Source organism: Salmo salar, chromosome 01, assembly GCF_965601325.2.
Source record: "Salmo salar chromosome 01, fSalSal1, whole genome shotgun sequence".
NCBI lineage: Eukaryota > Metazoa > Chordata > Actinopteri > Salmoniformes > Salmonidae > Salmo > Salmo salar.
The window spans coordinates 952647-967500 of NC_138291.1; the positions used below are offsets into that span (position 1 = coordinate 952647).

General features: G+C 43.8%; 1 pseudogene across 1 annotated transcript in view; it reads right to left on the reverse strand.

The window, feature by feature from the left end:
* LOC106578259 (attractin-like) overlaps positions 1–14854 on the reverse strand; it is a 115307-nt pseudogene that overhangs the window by 77747 nt on the left and 22706 nt on the right. The window contains exons 5-7 of the transcript XR_014379040.1: positions 14616–14818; positions 12151–12319; positions 584–674 (exon numbers count right to left, since the gene is read on the reverse strand). The product of XR_014379040.1 is annotated as an attractin-like (transcript). The remainder of the gene's footprint in view (positions 1–583; positions 675–12150; positions 12320–14615; positions 14819–14854) is intronic.

Below are 14854 nucleotides of genomic sequence, written 5' to 3' on the forward strand. Positions count from 1 at the left end.
ACAGGACGTCAGAGAGGAGGAGGAACAGGACGTCAGAGAGGAGGAGGAACAGGACGTCAGAGAGGAGGAGGAACAGGACGTCAGAGAGGAGGAGGAACAGGACGTCAGAGAGGAGGAGGAACAGGACGTCAGAGAGGAGGAGGAACAGGACGTCAGAGAGGAGGAGGAACGGGACGTCAGAGAGGAGGAGGAACAGGACGTCAGAGAGGAGGAGGAACAGGACGTCAGAGAGGAGGAGGAACAGGACGTTAGAGAGGAGGAGGAACAGGACGTCAGAGAGGAGGAGGAACAGGACGTTAGAGAGGAGGAACAGGACGTCAGAGAGGAGGACAAGTCATGACAGCTTATGTCTTAACCTTAATTGCTTACTGTTGATAATGGCCAGAGGGTTTGGAGAGATTTATTGAGAATTAATGAACGCTTGAGATAAAGAACATTTCTTTAGTATCACAGATGCAGACAGTGAACTCTAACCCAAGACCCACATTCTAAAAAACTAGGGTATAACAGGGGCAATACTAGTGTTATTACTTCATCAATGTTTCTACATCATGACTAGCTAACATGCCTCTAGAACACATACCTCATGTAGTGCCAGAGAGTGTCCATATCGTCCCATGACTGAGTTGACAGAGCGGTTGAGAGACAGCCAGCGATGGGAGCTGAGGTTATACCTGGGAGGAGAGAGAGAGAGAGAGAGAGAAGTTCAGGACCACTGAGCATCAAAGCCAAGACCAGGTAGGCCAGGACCAGGTAGGCCAGGACCAGGTAGGCCAGGACCAGGTAGGACCAGGTAGACCGGGACCAGGTAGGCCAGGACCAGGTAGGCCAGGACCAGGTAGGCCAGGACCAGGTAGGACCAGGTAGACCGGGACCAGGTAGGCCAGGACCAGGTAGGCCAGGACCAGGTAGGCCAGGACCAGGTAGACCAGGACCAGGTAGACCAGGTAGACCAGGACGAGGTAGACCAGGACCAGGTAGGCCAGGACCAGGTAGACCAGGACCAGGTAGGCCAGGACCAGGTAGACCAGGTAGACCAGGTTGAACCAGGACCAGGTAGGCCGGGAGCAGGTAGGGGTTTGGTCACAGATAAGTTTCTCCATTGAGTCCACTCTCTTGTCCAGGACTAGGCTTAATGTGTGTCTGGGAAACCTAGCCGTTGAGTACAGGATGGGAAACAGGCACCTCTTTCAGAGGCCACTGATAAGGGGACATTGTTTTCCATGGTCCTTCAAGCCGGATAGGAACAACTGTCCTGGTACAGAGCTGATATTTAATACACACACAGCTAATATGTGATATCATAATGTCCAGTGTTATTTTAGATTTTCTCTTTTTTATACCCTTTTTTCTCCCCAATTTCATGGTATTCAATTGGTAGTTACAGTCTGGTCTCATCGCTGCAACTCCCGTACGAACTCGGGAGAGGCGAAGGTCGAGAGCCGTGCGTCCTCCGAAACACAACCCAACCAAGTCACACTGTTTATTGACACAATGAAAACTTAATCAGGAAGCCAGCCGCACCAATGTGTCGGAGGAAACACCGTACACCTGGATACCGTGTCAGAGTGCACTGCACAGGAGTTGCTAGTGCGCGATGGGACAAAGACACCCCTGCCGGCCAAACCCTCCCCTAACTCGGACGGCGCTGGGCCAATTGTGCACCGCCCCATGGGTCTCCCGGTCGTGGCCGCGGAGGCTGGACTCGAACCCAGAATGTGGCTGGCATGTCATGCCCAAGATTGTTAATCTTACCAATAAACTGCGCCACTCGTGAGGCCTTTTGATTTATTTTTAAAGAAATGTCATAAGTGTTTGTGTCAACACCTGCTACCAACTAGCCACCTAGCTAGCCAGGTTGCAATAGAGCCCGCTTCGTCTGAAATAGCTAACGAACGTTTCCAGCGCTGTAGAAGCTGTGTTTATTACGGTCTTGTCCGGGACAATATTGACAATCCAGAGTTCCAATGTAGCACATATTTGCTAGCGGAGGACTACAGGAATGAGGTGGCTATGTTCAGCAAACAAAAATCACAATTCTGCTCAAATTTATGGGGAGAAGGCAAATTGGAACTTTCTAGCTATCAACTCCTATGGCTGGACGCCGCTCAGCCTAATGGATGTATCCGCGCCTTGTCATCTGTCCCTATCCGAATGGCCTGTGCTACCTGGAACTAGCCTGCCAAGGAAGTCCTCTCCATCTGTCCCTATCCGAATGGCCTGTGCTTCCTGGAACTAGCCTGCCAAGGAAGTCCTCTCCATCTGCTTATCTTCCTCAATCTTGTAATGGAGTAGACTGAGAACAACAAGAAGATTGTTCCAGACAGCCCTGGTCCCATGTCACAAGTCGTGGAAACCAAAGGCAGCGGACGAGAGTAACTGCGAGAGGTTCGGATCAGATAAACATAAGGAATAGCTGCGATGCAATGGTGCCTGATCTACTTGCACCTTCATCGCTGGTACTGCTTGTGTCTGCGACAGCTGTGCTGGCTGCTACTAAGCTGACTCCAGCTGGCTTCGTTGTCGAGTTTGGCTCCTTTCCCCTCTCTCTGGATCTGATGGGGCACTGCCTGCTGTGGGAGGTCTGGACCTATCGCCGGCAGCAGCAGGCGTACACTATCCTGCTTCTCGTGAACCCGTGAAAGGTTCAACCAATTGTGTGAGGGGTAGGAATGAGCACATTTCTCGATTCCCTTCTCCGGCCATCGTATTTGGCAGTTCAATGGTGAGAAATGTCTCAGTCCCTGGAGCAAAAACATTGTGCTATCCAGGAGCACGAGTACAAGACATCAATAAGCTGCTCCCAAACATTATAAACCATAATATCTGGCCCTCTGCCCTCCCTAAATTGTGGCATTGAACGGTTCAGCAGTCTTTTAGCCCTCCATAACAGGCTACAAGACTACTGCAGCTCTGTGGGTGGAACATTTATTGACAATTTTGAAACCTTCTGGAAACAAAGCTCGTTTCCTGAGGAGGATGGGATCCACACAAATCATTTGGGTTCCTCGATCCTTTCACAGCATTATAAGGAAGTGTTGAGAAAATGACTTATCATTGAACCAAGCCCAGCTCAGTTAATCCCTACCATTGTGTCGCTGAGTTGGCATAATGGTCCAGCAAATGTAAATTATCCCAAGGGCATAGGAAGACACTGTAAGTAACCTAATTTATGTCTGTATTACTGCCCTGAATGCCTCTGCTGATCCCACATATATTGTATTTAGTAATCATGTGCCTATGAGCCAGAGATACTGTTAGCACTGAGGTGGTGTGCCCTAGTAGGAAGTCCACTGTGTGCAGCTCACCCTGCACTAACATAAATAACATAAGCATGTCTACTGCCACTAAGATTCCCAGTAAAGCAATGAAAAGAAGCAAGCATCCCAGAAATGCTCAAAATAGCTCAAGTTAACATATGTAGCCTAAGAAACAAGGTTCATGAAGTCAATAACTTGCTAGTAACAGATCACATTCATTTTCTGACTATCTCTGTAACTCACATAAATAATACAGTGGTAGCAATACATGTGGAAGCAATACATGTTTATAACATCTATAGAAAACACAGAAATGCCAATGGAGGGCGTCTGGTAAGCTCGTGTCACTGGGCTGCTCGTGGCTGTGCTTCCCTTTGTAGTCTGTAATAGTTTGCAAGCCCTGCCACATCCGACAAGCGTCAGAGCTGGTGTAATATGGAGGATTCGATCTTACTCCTGTATTGACGCTTTGCCTGTTTGATGGTTCGTCGGAGGGCATAGCGGGATTTCTTATAAGCTTCCGGGTTAGAGTCCCACTCCTTGAAAGCGGCAGCTCTACTCTTTAGCTCAGCGCAGATGTTGCCTGTAATCCATGGCTTCTGGTTGGGCTATGTACGTACCGTCACTGTGGGGACAACATCATTGATGCACTTATTGATGAAGCCAGTGACTGATGTGGTGTACTCATCAATGCCATCGGAAGAATCCCAGAACATATTCCAGTCTGTGCTAGCAAAACAGTCCTGTAGTTTAGCATCTGCTTCATCTGACCACTATTTTATTGACAGAGTCACTGGTGCTTCCTGCTTTAATTTCTGCTTGTAAGCAGGAATCAGGAGGATAGAATTATGGTCAGATTTGCCAAATGGAGGGCGAGGGAGAGCTTTGTACACGTCTCTGTGTGTGGAGTAAATGATTTAAGTTCCCCTGCATTAAAGTCCCTGGCCACTAGGGGCTCTGCCTCTGTTAGAGTCTTTCCCTGTTTGCTTATGGCGGTATACAGCTCATTGAGTACGGTCTTAGTACCAGCATCAGTCTGTGGTGGTATGTAGACAGCTATGAAAAATATAGATGAAAACTCTCTAGGTAGATAGTGTGGTCTACAGCTTATCATGAGATACTCTACCTCAGGCGAGCAAAACCTCAAGACTTCCTTAGATATCGTGCACCAGCTGTTGTTTACAGATATACATAGACCGCCACCCCTTGTCTTACCAGAGGCTGCTGTTCTATCCTGCCGATAGAGTGTATAACCAGCCAGCTGTATGTTCTTAATGTCGTCGTTCAGCCACGACTCCGTGAAGCATAAGATATTACAGTTTTTAATGTCTTGCCAAACCCTCCCCTAACTCGGACGCTGCTGTTCTATCCTGCCGATACATAACCTGCCAACTATATGTAACACATGTTGTCGTTCAGCCATGACTCGGTGAAACATAAGATATTACGGTTTTTAATGTCCCGTTGGTAGGATGTACGTGCTTTTAGTCCGTCCAATTGATTATCCAGCGATTGTACATTGGCCAATAGTACGGATGGCAAAGGCAGATTAGCCACTCATCGCTTGATCCTCACAAGGCACCTGATCTCCTTCCGCAAAATCTCAGTCTCTTTCTCCTGCCAATGACGGGGATGAGGGCCTGTTAGGCTGTCTGAAGTAAATCCCTCACGTCCGACTCATTAAAGAAAAATTCTTCGTCCAATTCAAGGTGAGTAACCACTGTCCAGAAGCTCTTTTCGGTCATAAGAGAAGGTAGGAGCAACATTATGTCCAAAATATAACAAACTAAATAACCAACCATGCTAAGAGCCAATAAAACAGCATCTTGTTTGATCATCTATGTGATATCAACATAGAGGTATATTTTCTGGGTGATTTCAATATTGGACTGACTTTCATCAAGCTGCCCACTCAAGAAAAAAACTTGGTTCAGGTTATCAGTCAACCTACCAGGGTAGTTACAAACAGCACAGGAGTGAAATCATCAACATGTATTCATCACATCTTTACTAATGCAGCAAAAATTTGCTTTAAAGCAGTATAAAAATCCATCGGATGTATTGATCACAATATAGCAGACATATTTAGGAAAACCAAAGTTCCAAAGGCTGGGCCTAATGTAGTGTATATGAGATCACACAATAAGTTTTGTAGTGATCCCAATGTTGATGATGTAAAGAATATTTGTTTGTCTGTGGTGTGTAATGAGGAGCAACCAAACGCTGCAATTGCTTATTCCAGTTACTAATAAGCATTCACCCTTTAATAAAATTACTAAAAACTGTTAAATCCCCTTGGATTGATGAGGGTAGAGGCAAAAGATATGGCAACTATTTTAATTCCTTTTTTATTGGCAAGATTAACAATCTTGGGCATGACATGCCAGCCACGCCAGCAACAAACGCTGACACTACACATACAAGTATATCTGACCGAATTATGAAAAGATAAGAATTGTACTTTTGAACACCGTAAAGTCAGTATGGAAGAGGTGAATGTTTTGTTATTGTCTATCAACAATGACAAGCCACCAGGGTCTGACAATCTGTATGGAAAATTACTGAGGATAATAGCGGACGATATTGCCACTCACATTTGCCATATCTTCAATTTAAGCCTACTAGAGAGCAGTGCCCTAAGACCTGGAGGGAAGCTAAAGTCATTCTGCTACCTAAGAATAGTAAAGCCCCCCTTTACTGGCTCAAATAGCCGACCAATCAGCCTGTTACCAACCCTTAGTAAACTTCTGGAAAAAAATTGTGTTTGACCAGATACAATGCTATTTCACAGAAAACTAATTGACAACAGACTTTCAGCATGCTTATAGGGAAGGACACTCAACAAGCACAGCACTTACACAAATGACTGATGATTGGCTGAGAGAAATTGATGATAAAATGATTGTTGAGATTGTTTTGTTAGACTTTAGTGCGGCTTTTGACATCATCAATCACAGTCTGTTGCTGGAAAAACGTATGTGTTATGGCTTTACACCCCCTGCTATATTGTGGATAAAGAATTCCCTGTCTAACAGAACACAGAGGGTGTTATTTGGAATGGAAGCCTCTCCAACATAATCAAGGTAGTGTCAGGCATTCCCCAGGGCAGCTGTCTAGGCCCCTTACTCTTTTCAATCTTATTAACGACATGCCACTGGCTTTGAGTAAAGCCTGTGTGTCTATGTATACACATCAGCTACTACAGCAATTGAATTGACTGCAACAATTAACCTCTATGGGCTAGGTGGGACGCTAGCGTCCCCCCCCGTGGTGCACTCCATCAACAGCAGGTGCATTTCAAGAGCGGCAAATTTGAATCCAAATAAATGTCAAAATTCAAATTTTTCAAACATACAACTATTTTACACCCTTTGAAAGATAAACATCTCCTTAATCTAACCACGTTTTACGATTTCAAAAAGGTTTTACGGCAAAAGCATAAATTTAGAGTATGTTAGGACAGTACATTTACAAGAGTTGTGTGTAATGTTTTGTCAAGTCAAAGACAGGGTCACCAAAACCATAAAACCAGCTAAAATGATGCACTAACCTTTTACAATCTCCATCAGATGACACTCCTAGGACATTATGTTAGACAATGCATGCATTTTTAGTTCTATCAAGTTCATATTTATATCCAAAAACAGCGTTTTACTATGGCATTGATGTTGAGGAAATCGTTTCCCTCCAATAACCGGCAGTCAAGTCAACACCACAAATTAAATAATTAAAATTAGAAAACATTGGTAAAATATTATATTGTCATTTAAAGAATTATAGATTTACATCTCTTGAACGCAATCAACTTGCCAGATTTAAAAATAACCTTACTGGGAAATCACACTTTGCAATAATCTGAGCACTGCGCCCAGAAAAATACGCGTTGCGATACAGACTAGACGTCATGTTGGGGAGATCTAAAATCGAAAATAGTATGTAAATAATCCATTACCTTTGATTCTCTTCATCAGATGTCACTTCCAGGTATCACAGGTCCATAACGAATGTAGTTTTGTTCAAAAAAGCTCATCATTTATGTCCAAAAATCTCCGTCTTGTTAGCACATGATCTAAGCCAGCTGGACTTCTCGTCATGAACGAGGGGAAAAAATATATTTACGTTCGTTCAAACATGTCAAACGTTGTATAGCATAAATCATTAGGGCCTTTTTTAACCAGAACATGAATAATATTCAAGGTGGACGAATGCATACTCTTTTATAACGTATTGGAACGAGGGTACCCAACATAAGGCAGGTCCTACAGGCCCTAGTTTCTACCTTCTTAACCTGTTGGGTCTAGGGGGCAGCATTTGCACGTCTGGATAAAAAAAATGTACCCGATTTAATCTGGTTACTAATCCTACCCAGTAACTAGAATATGCATATACTTATTATATATGGATAGAAAACACTCTAAAGTTTCCAAAACTGTTTGAATGGTGTCTGTGAGTATAACAGAACTCATTTGGCAGGCAAAACCCTGAGACATTTTCTGACAGGAAGTGGATACCTGATGTGTTGTATTGAGTTTAAACCTATCCCATTGAAAAACACAGGGGTTTAGGAATATTTTGGCACTTCCTATTGCTTCCACTAGATGTCACCAGCCTTTACAAAGTGTTTTGAGTCTTCTGGAGGGAGATCTGACCGAACAAGAGCCATGGAACGGTGATGTCCCATTAGACACCTGGCGCGCTACTTCATGTTGGGTACCCTCGTTCCAATACGTTATAAAAGGCTATGCATTCGTCCACCTTGAATATTATTCATGTTCTGGTTAAAAAAGGCCCTAATGATTTATGCTATACAACGTTTGACATGTTTGAACGAACGGAAATATATTTTTTCCCCTCGTTCATGACGAGAAGTCCGGCTGGCTTACATCATGTGCTAACGAGACGGAGATTTTTGGACATAAATGATGAGCTTTTTTGAACAAAACTACATTCGTTATGGACCTGTGATACCTGGAAGTGACATCTGATGAAGAGAATCAAAGGTAATGGATTATTTACATAGTATTTTCGATTTTAGATCTCCCCAACATGACGTCTAGTCTGTATCGCAACGCGTATTTTTCTGGGCACAGTGCTCAGATTATTGCAAAGTGTGATTTCCCAGTAAGGTTATTTTTAAATCTGGCAAGTTGATTGCGTTCAAAAGATGTAAATCTATAATTCTTTAAATGACAATATAATATTTTACCAATGTTTTCTAATTTTAATTATTTAATTTGTGACGCTGACTTGACTGCCGGTTATTGGAGGGAAACGATTTCCTCAACATCAATGCCATAGTAAAACGCTGTTTTTGTATATAAATATGAACTTGATAGAACTAAAAATGCATGCATTGTCTAACATAATGTCCTAGGAGTGTCATCTGATGGAGATTGTAAAAGGTTAGTGTATCATTTTAGCTGGTTTTATGGTTTTGGTGACCCTGTCTTTGACTTGACAAAACATTACACACAACTCTTGTAAATGTACTGTCCTAACATACTCTAAATTTATGCTTTCGCCGTAAAACCTTTTTGAAATCGTAAAACGTGGTTAGATTAAGGAGATGTTTATCTTTCAAATGGTGTAACATAGTTGTATTTTTGAAAAATTTGAATTTTGACATTTATTTGGATTCAAATTTGCCGCTCTTGAAATGCACCTGCTGTTGATGGAGTGCACCACGGGTGGCACGCTAGCGTCCCACCTAGCCCCAAGAGGTTAACAACACTATCAACAAGGCAGGTCCTACAGGCCCTAGTTTCTACCTTCTTAACAACACTATCAACAAGGCAGGTCCTACAGGCCCTAGTTTCTACCTTCTTAACCTGTTATGGCTAGGGGCAGTATTTTCACAGCCGGATAAAAAACGTACCCGATTTAATCTGATTATTACTCCTGCCCAGAAACTAGAATATGCATATAGTTATTAGCTTTGGATAGAAAACACTCCAACGTTTCTAAAACTGTTTGAATGGTGTCTGTGAGTATAACAGAACTCATTTGGCAGGCCAAAACCTGAGAAGATTCCATGCAGGAAGTGCCCTGTCTGACAATTTCTTGCCCTTCTTGATTATCTCTATCCATTACAGAGGATCTCTGCTGTTACGTGACACTTCCTACGGCTCCCATGGGCTCTCAGAAGGCGGCAAAAAGCTGAATCGTGGCTTTGCAGGCTCTGGTTGAAACAAAGTAGCGCGTTTGGGTAGTGGCTGGTTACAGTACTGTGAGACTCAGGCGCATGCCCGCGTCGACAGAATGCTTTGTTTTCTTTCGTCTGTTTACCTAAACGCAGATTCCCGGTCGGAATATTATCGCTTTTTTACGAGAAAAATGGCATAAACATTTATTTTAAACAGCGGTTGACATGCTTCGAAGTACAGTAATGGAATATTTAGAAATCTTTTGTCACGAATTGCGCCATGCTCGTGACCCTTATTTACAATTCGGATAGTGTCTTGAACGCACGAACAAAACGCCGCTATTTGGATATAACGATGGATTATTTTGGACCAAACCAACATTTGTTATTGAAGTAGCAGTCCTGGGAGTGCATTCTGACGAAGACAACAAAGGTAATCAAACTTTTGTAATAGTAAATCGGAGTTTGGTCAGGGCTAAACTTGGTCGGTGTCTAAATAGCTAGCCGTGATGGCTGGGCTATCTACTGAGAATATTGCAAAATGTGCTTTCACCGAAAAGCTATTTTAAAATCGGACATATCGAGTGCATAGAGGAGTTCTGTATCTATAATTCTTAAAATAATTGTTATGTTTTTTGTGAACGTTTATCGTGAGTAATTTAGTAAATTCACCGGATGTTTGCGAGGGGTATGCTAGTTCTGAACGTCACATGCTAATGTAAAAAAGCTGTTTTTTTATATAAATATGAACTTGATTGAACAAAACATGCATGCATTGTATAACATAATGTCCTAGGGTTGTCAGCTGATGAAGATCATCAAAGGTTAGTGCTGCATTTAGCTGTGGTTTTGTTTTTTGTGACATTATATGCTAGCTTGAAAAATGGGTGTCTGATTATTTCTGGCTGGGTACTCTGCTGACATAATCTAATGTTTTGCTTTCGCTGTAAAGCCTTTTTGAAATCGGACAGTGTGGTTAGATAAAGGAGAGTCTTATCTTTAAAATGCTGTGAAATAGTCATATGTTTGAAAAATGGAAGTTTTTGGATTTTAGAGGAGTTTGTATTTCGCGCCACGCCCATCATTGGATATTGGAGCAGGTGTTCCGCTAGCGGAACGTCTACATGTAAGAACAGCACTATCAACAAGGCAGGTCCTACAGGCCCTAGTTTCTACCTTCTTAACAACACTATCAACAAGACAGGTCCTACAGGCCCTAGTTTCTACCTTCTTAACAACACTATCAACAAGGCAGGTCCTACAGGCCCTAGTTTCTACCTTCTTAACAACATTATCAACAAGGCAGGTCCTACAGGCCCTAGTTTTGTCACACCTGGACTACTGTTCAGTCGTGTGATCAGGTGCTACAAACGGTACTTAGGAAAATTGCAATTGTCTCAGAACAGGGCAGCACGGCTGGCCCTTGGATGTACACAGAGAGCTAACATTAATATGTCAGTCTCTCCTGGCTCAAAGTGGAGGAAATTGACTTCATCACTACTTGTAAATGTGAGAGGTATTGCCATGTTGAATGCACTCAAGCTGTCTTTTTGAACTAGTGGCACACAGCTCAGACACCCCATGCATACCCCACAAGATATGCCACCAGAGGTCTCTTCACAGTCCCCAAGTCCAGAACAGACTATGGGAGGAGCACAGTACTACATAGAGCCATGACTACATGGAACTCTATTCCACATCAGGTAACTGATGCAGCAATAGAATCAGATTTAAAAAACAGATATAAATACACCTTATGGAACAGAGGGGACTGTGAAGAGACACACAGACAGGCACAGACACATGCACACACACACGATAACATACGCACTATACACAGATGGATTTTGTGTTGTAGATATGTGTTAGTAGAGTAGGGGTCTGAGGGCACACAGTGTGTTGTGGAATCTGTTGTGAATTCTGTAATTAATGTGTTGTAATGTTTTTACAATTGTACAACTGCCTTAATGTTGCTGTACCCCAGGAAGAGTAGCTGCTGCCTTGGCAGGAACAAATGTGGATCCATAATAAACCCCAGGAAGAGTAGCTGCTGCCTTGGCAGGAACTAATGGGGATCCATAATAAACCCTAGGAAGAGTAGCTGCTGCCTTGGCAGGAACAAATGTGGATCCATAATAAACCCCAGGAAGAGTAGCTGCTGCCTTGGCAGGAACTAATGGGGATCCATAATAAACCCCAGGAAGAGTAGCTGCTACCTTTTCAGGAACTAATGGGGATCCATAATAAACCCCAGGAAGTAGCTGCTGCCTTGGCAGGAACTAATGGGGATCCATAATAAACCCCAGGAAGAGTAGCTGCTGCCTTGGCAGGAACTAATGGGGATCCATAATAAACCCTAGGAAGTAGCTGCTGCCTTGGCAGGAACTAATGGGGATCCATAATAAACCCCAGAAAGAGTAGCTGCTGCCTTGGCAGGAACTAATGGGGATCCATAATAAACCCCAGGAAGAGTAGCTGCTGCCTTGGCAGGAACTAATGGAGATCCATAATAAACCCCAGGAAGAGTAGCTGCTGCCTTGGCAGGAACTAATGGGGATCCATAATAAACCCCAGGAAGAGTCGCTGCTGCCTTGGAAGGAACTAATGGGGATCCATAATAAACACCAGGAAGAGTAGCTGCTGCCTTGGCAGGAACTAATGGGGATCCATAATAAACCCCAGGAAGAGTAGCTGCTGCCTTGGCAGGAACTAATGGGGATCCATAATAAATATAAACACAGTACTTACGCTGTAATCATCTGGTAGTCTGAGGAGTTGAAGACGTAACCCCCGATGACCCACATGATCCCCTGGTCCACTACAGCCTTGTGGGAAGCCCTGGCCAGACCTGGCTCGGGGTACTCCTCCCGCTGCCAGAACGAGGAGTTGGCTGGGACGGACACAGAGCAGCCTGGACCTGATGGGGAAGAGAAGATGGATGAGTGACGGATTAGATCTCCACGACTAGCCTGGTCTCCACGACTAGCCTGGTCTCCACGACAAGCCTGGTCTCCACGACTAGCCTGGTCTCCGCGACTAGCCTGGTCTCCGCGACAAACCTGGTCTCCGCGACTAGCCTGGTCTACGCGACTAGCCTGGTCTACGCGACTAGCCTGGTCTCCGCGACTAGCCTGGTCTCCGCGACTAGCCTGGTCTACGCGACTAGCCTGGTTATATGCAGACTATCACTTACGTAGACAATACATCATATTTAAAAAATAAACATACAGTTGAAGTCGGAAGTTTACATACACTTAGGTTGGAGTCATTAAAACGAGTTTTTCTACCACTCCACAAATGTCTTGTTAATCTCTCTGGGGTAGGGGGCAGTATTTTGACATCCGGATGAAAAGCATGCCCAAAGTAAACTGCCTGTTACTCAGGCCCAGAAGCTAGGATATGCATATAATTGGTAGATTTGGATGGAAAACACTCTAAAGTTTCTAAAACTGTTAAAATAATGTCTGTGAGTATAACAGAACTGATTTGGCAGGCAAAACCCCGAGGACAAACCATCCAAAGGGAAAAAGAATTGAGGTCATAGGATTTTCCAATTGTTTTCTTTTGGGACTCCCTTTTTATTAGGAACCTCGTTGCAGTTCCTATGGCTTCCACTAGATGTCAACATTCTTTAGAAATTGTTCGATGTTTTTCTATTGAGAAATGAAGAAGTAGGCCTATTCATTGTAAGTGTCACTCCAGGTGGACTCTACAGCTTTTCATCCGGAGCTGAAAATAGTGCCCCCTACCCTAGTGAGGTTAAATTGTTTAACTTGGGTCAAACGGTTCAGGTAGCCTTCCACAAGCTTCCCACAATAAGTTGGGTGAATTTTGGCCCATTCCTCCTGACAGAGCTGGTGTAACTGAGTCAGGTTTGTAGGCCTCCTTGCTCGCACACGCTTTTTCAGTTCTGCCCACAAATGTTCTATAGGATAGAGATCAGGGCTTTGTGATGGCCACTCCAATACCTTGACTTTCTACTTAAGCCATTTTGCCACAACTTTGGAAGTATGCTTGGGGTCGTTGTCCACTTGGAAGACCCATTTGCGACCAAGCTTTAACTTCCTGACTGATGTCTTGAGATGTTGCTTCAATATATTCACATCATTTTCCTTCCTCACGATGCCATCTATTTTGTGAAGTGCACCAGTCCCTCCTGCAGCAAAGCACACCGACAACATGATGCTTCACAGTTGGGATGGTGTTCTTCAGCTTGCAAGCCTCCCCCTTTTCCTTCAAACATAACGATGGTCATTATGGCCCAACAGTTCTATTTTTGTTTCATCAGACCAGAGGACATTGCTCCAGAAAGTACAATCTTTGTCCCCATGTCCAGTTGCAAACCGTAGTCTGGCTTTTTTCTGGCGGTTTTGGAGCAGTGGCTTCTTCTTTGCTGAGCGGCTTTTCAGGTTATGTCGATATAGGACTCGTTTTACTGTTGATATAGATACTTTTGTACCTGTTTCCTCCAGCATCTTTACAAGGTTCTTTGCTGTTGTTCTGGGATTGATTTGCACTTTTCGCACCAAAGTACATTCATCTCTAGGAGACAGAACACGTCTCCTTCCTGAGCGATATGATGGCTGCGTGGTCCCATGGTGTTTATACTTGCGTACTATTGTTTGTACAGATGAACGGGGTACCTTCAGGCATTTGGAAATTGCTCCCAAGGATGAACCAGAACTGTGGAGGTCAACAATGTTTTTTCTGAGGTCTTGGCTGATTTCTTTTGATTTTCCCATGATGTCAAACAAAGAGGCACTGAGTTTGAAGGTAGGCCTTGAAATACATCCACAGGTACACCTCCAATTGACTCAAATGTTGTCAATTAGCCTATCAGAAGCTTCTAAAGCCATGACATCATTTTCTGGAATCTGTAAACAATTGTTGGAAAAACTACTCGTGTCATGCACACAGTAGATGTCCTAACCGACATGCCAAAACTATAGTTTGTTAACAAGAAATTTGTGGAGTGGTTGAAAAACAAGTTTTAATGACTCCATCCTAAGTGTATGTAAACTTCCGACTTCAACTGTATGTAGAAGTTCATAGACAATGTGATGAGTCTCTTATAGGTAGAACACAGAGGTCAATAACATTAGTGGCTGAGGGTCAGAGTGCTGATCTAGAATCAGTTTGCCAGTCCTAGAGAAGCATACAAACTCTGAAATGATTATTGAATAGGCTTTTAGTTAGATAGAGACTGTGCCCACCTTGCCACCCAGGTTGGCATCGACATGTCTTTGTGTCCTGAAGGCAGTGTCCCCTGTCAGGCCAACCACAGTCTGACAGGCAGTAAGGGACATCACAGGCCTCGCCCTTCCAATTGGATTCACAGTCACAATAAACAGCACCTGTTAAGTTCCCAACGCGACACTCCCCTCGGCCTGAACAGTTGTTAGGGCACGTGTTCACCCTGGGGGAGGGGGGTGAGACAGAGAGAGAAAAATAA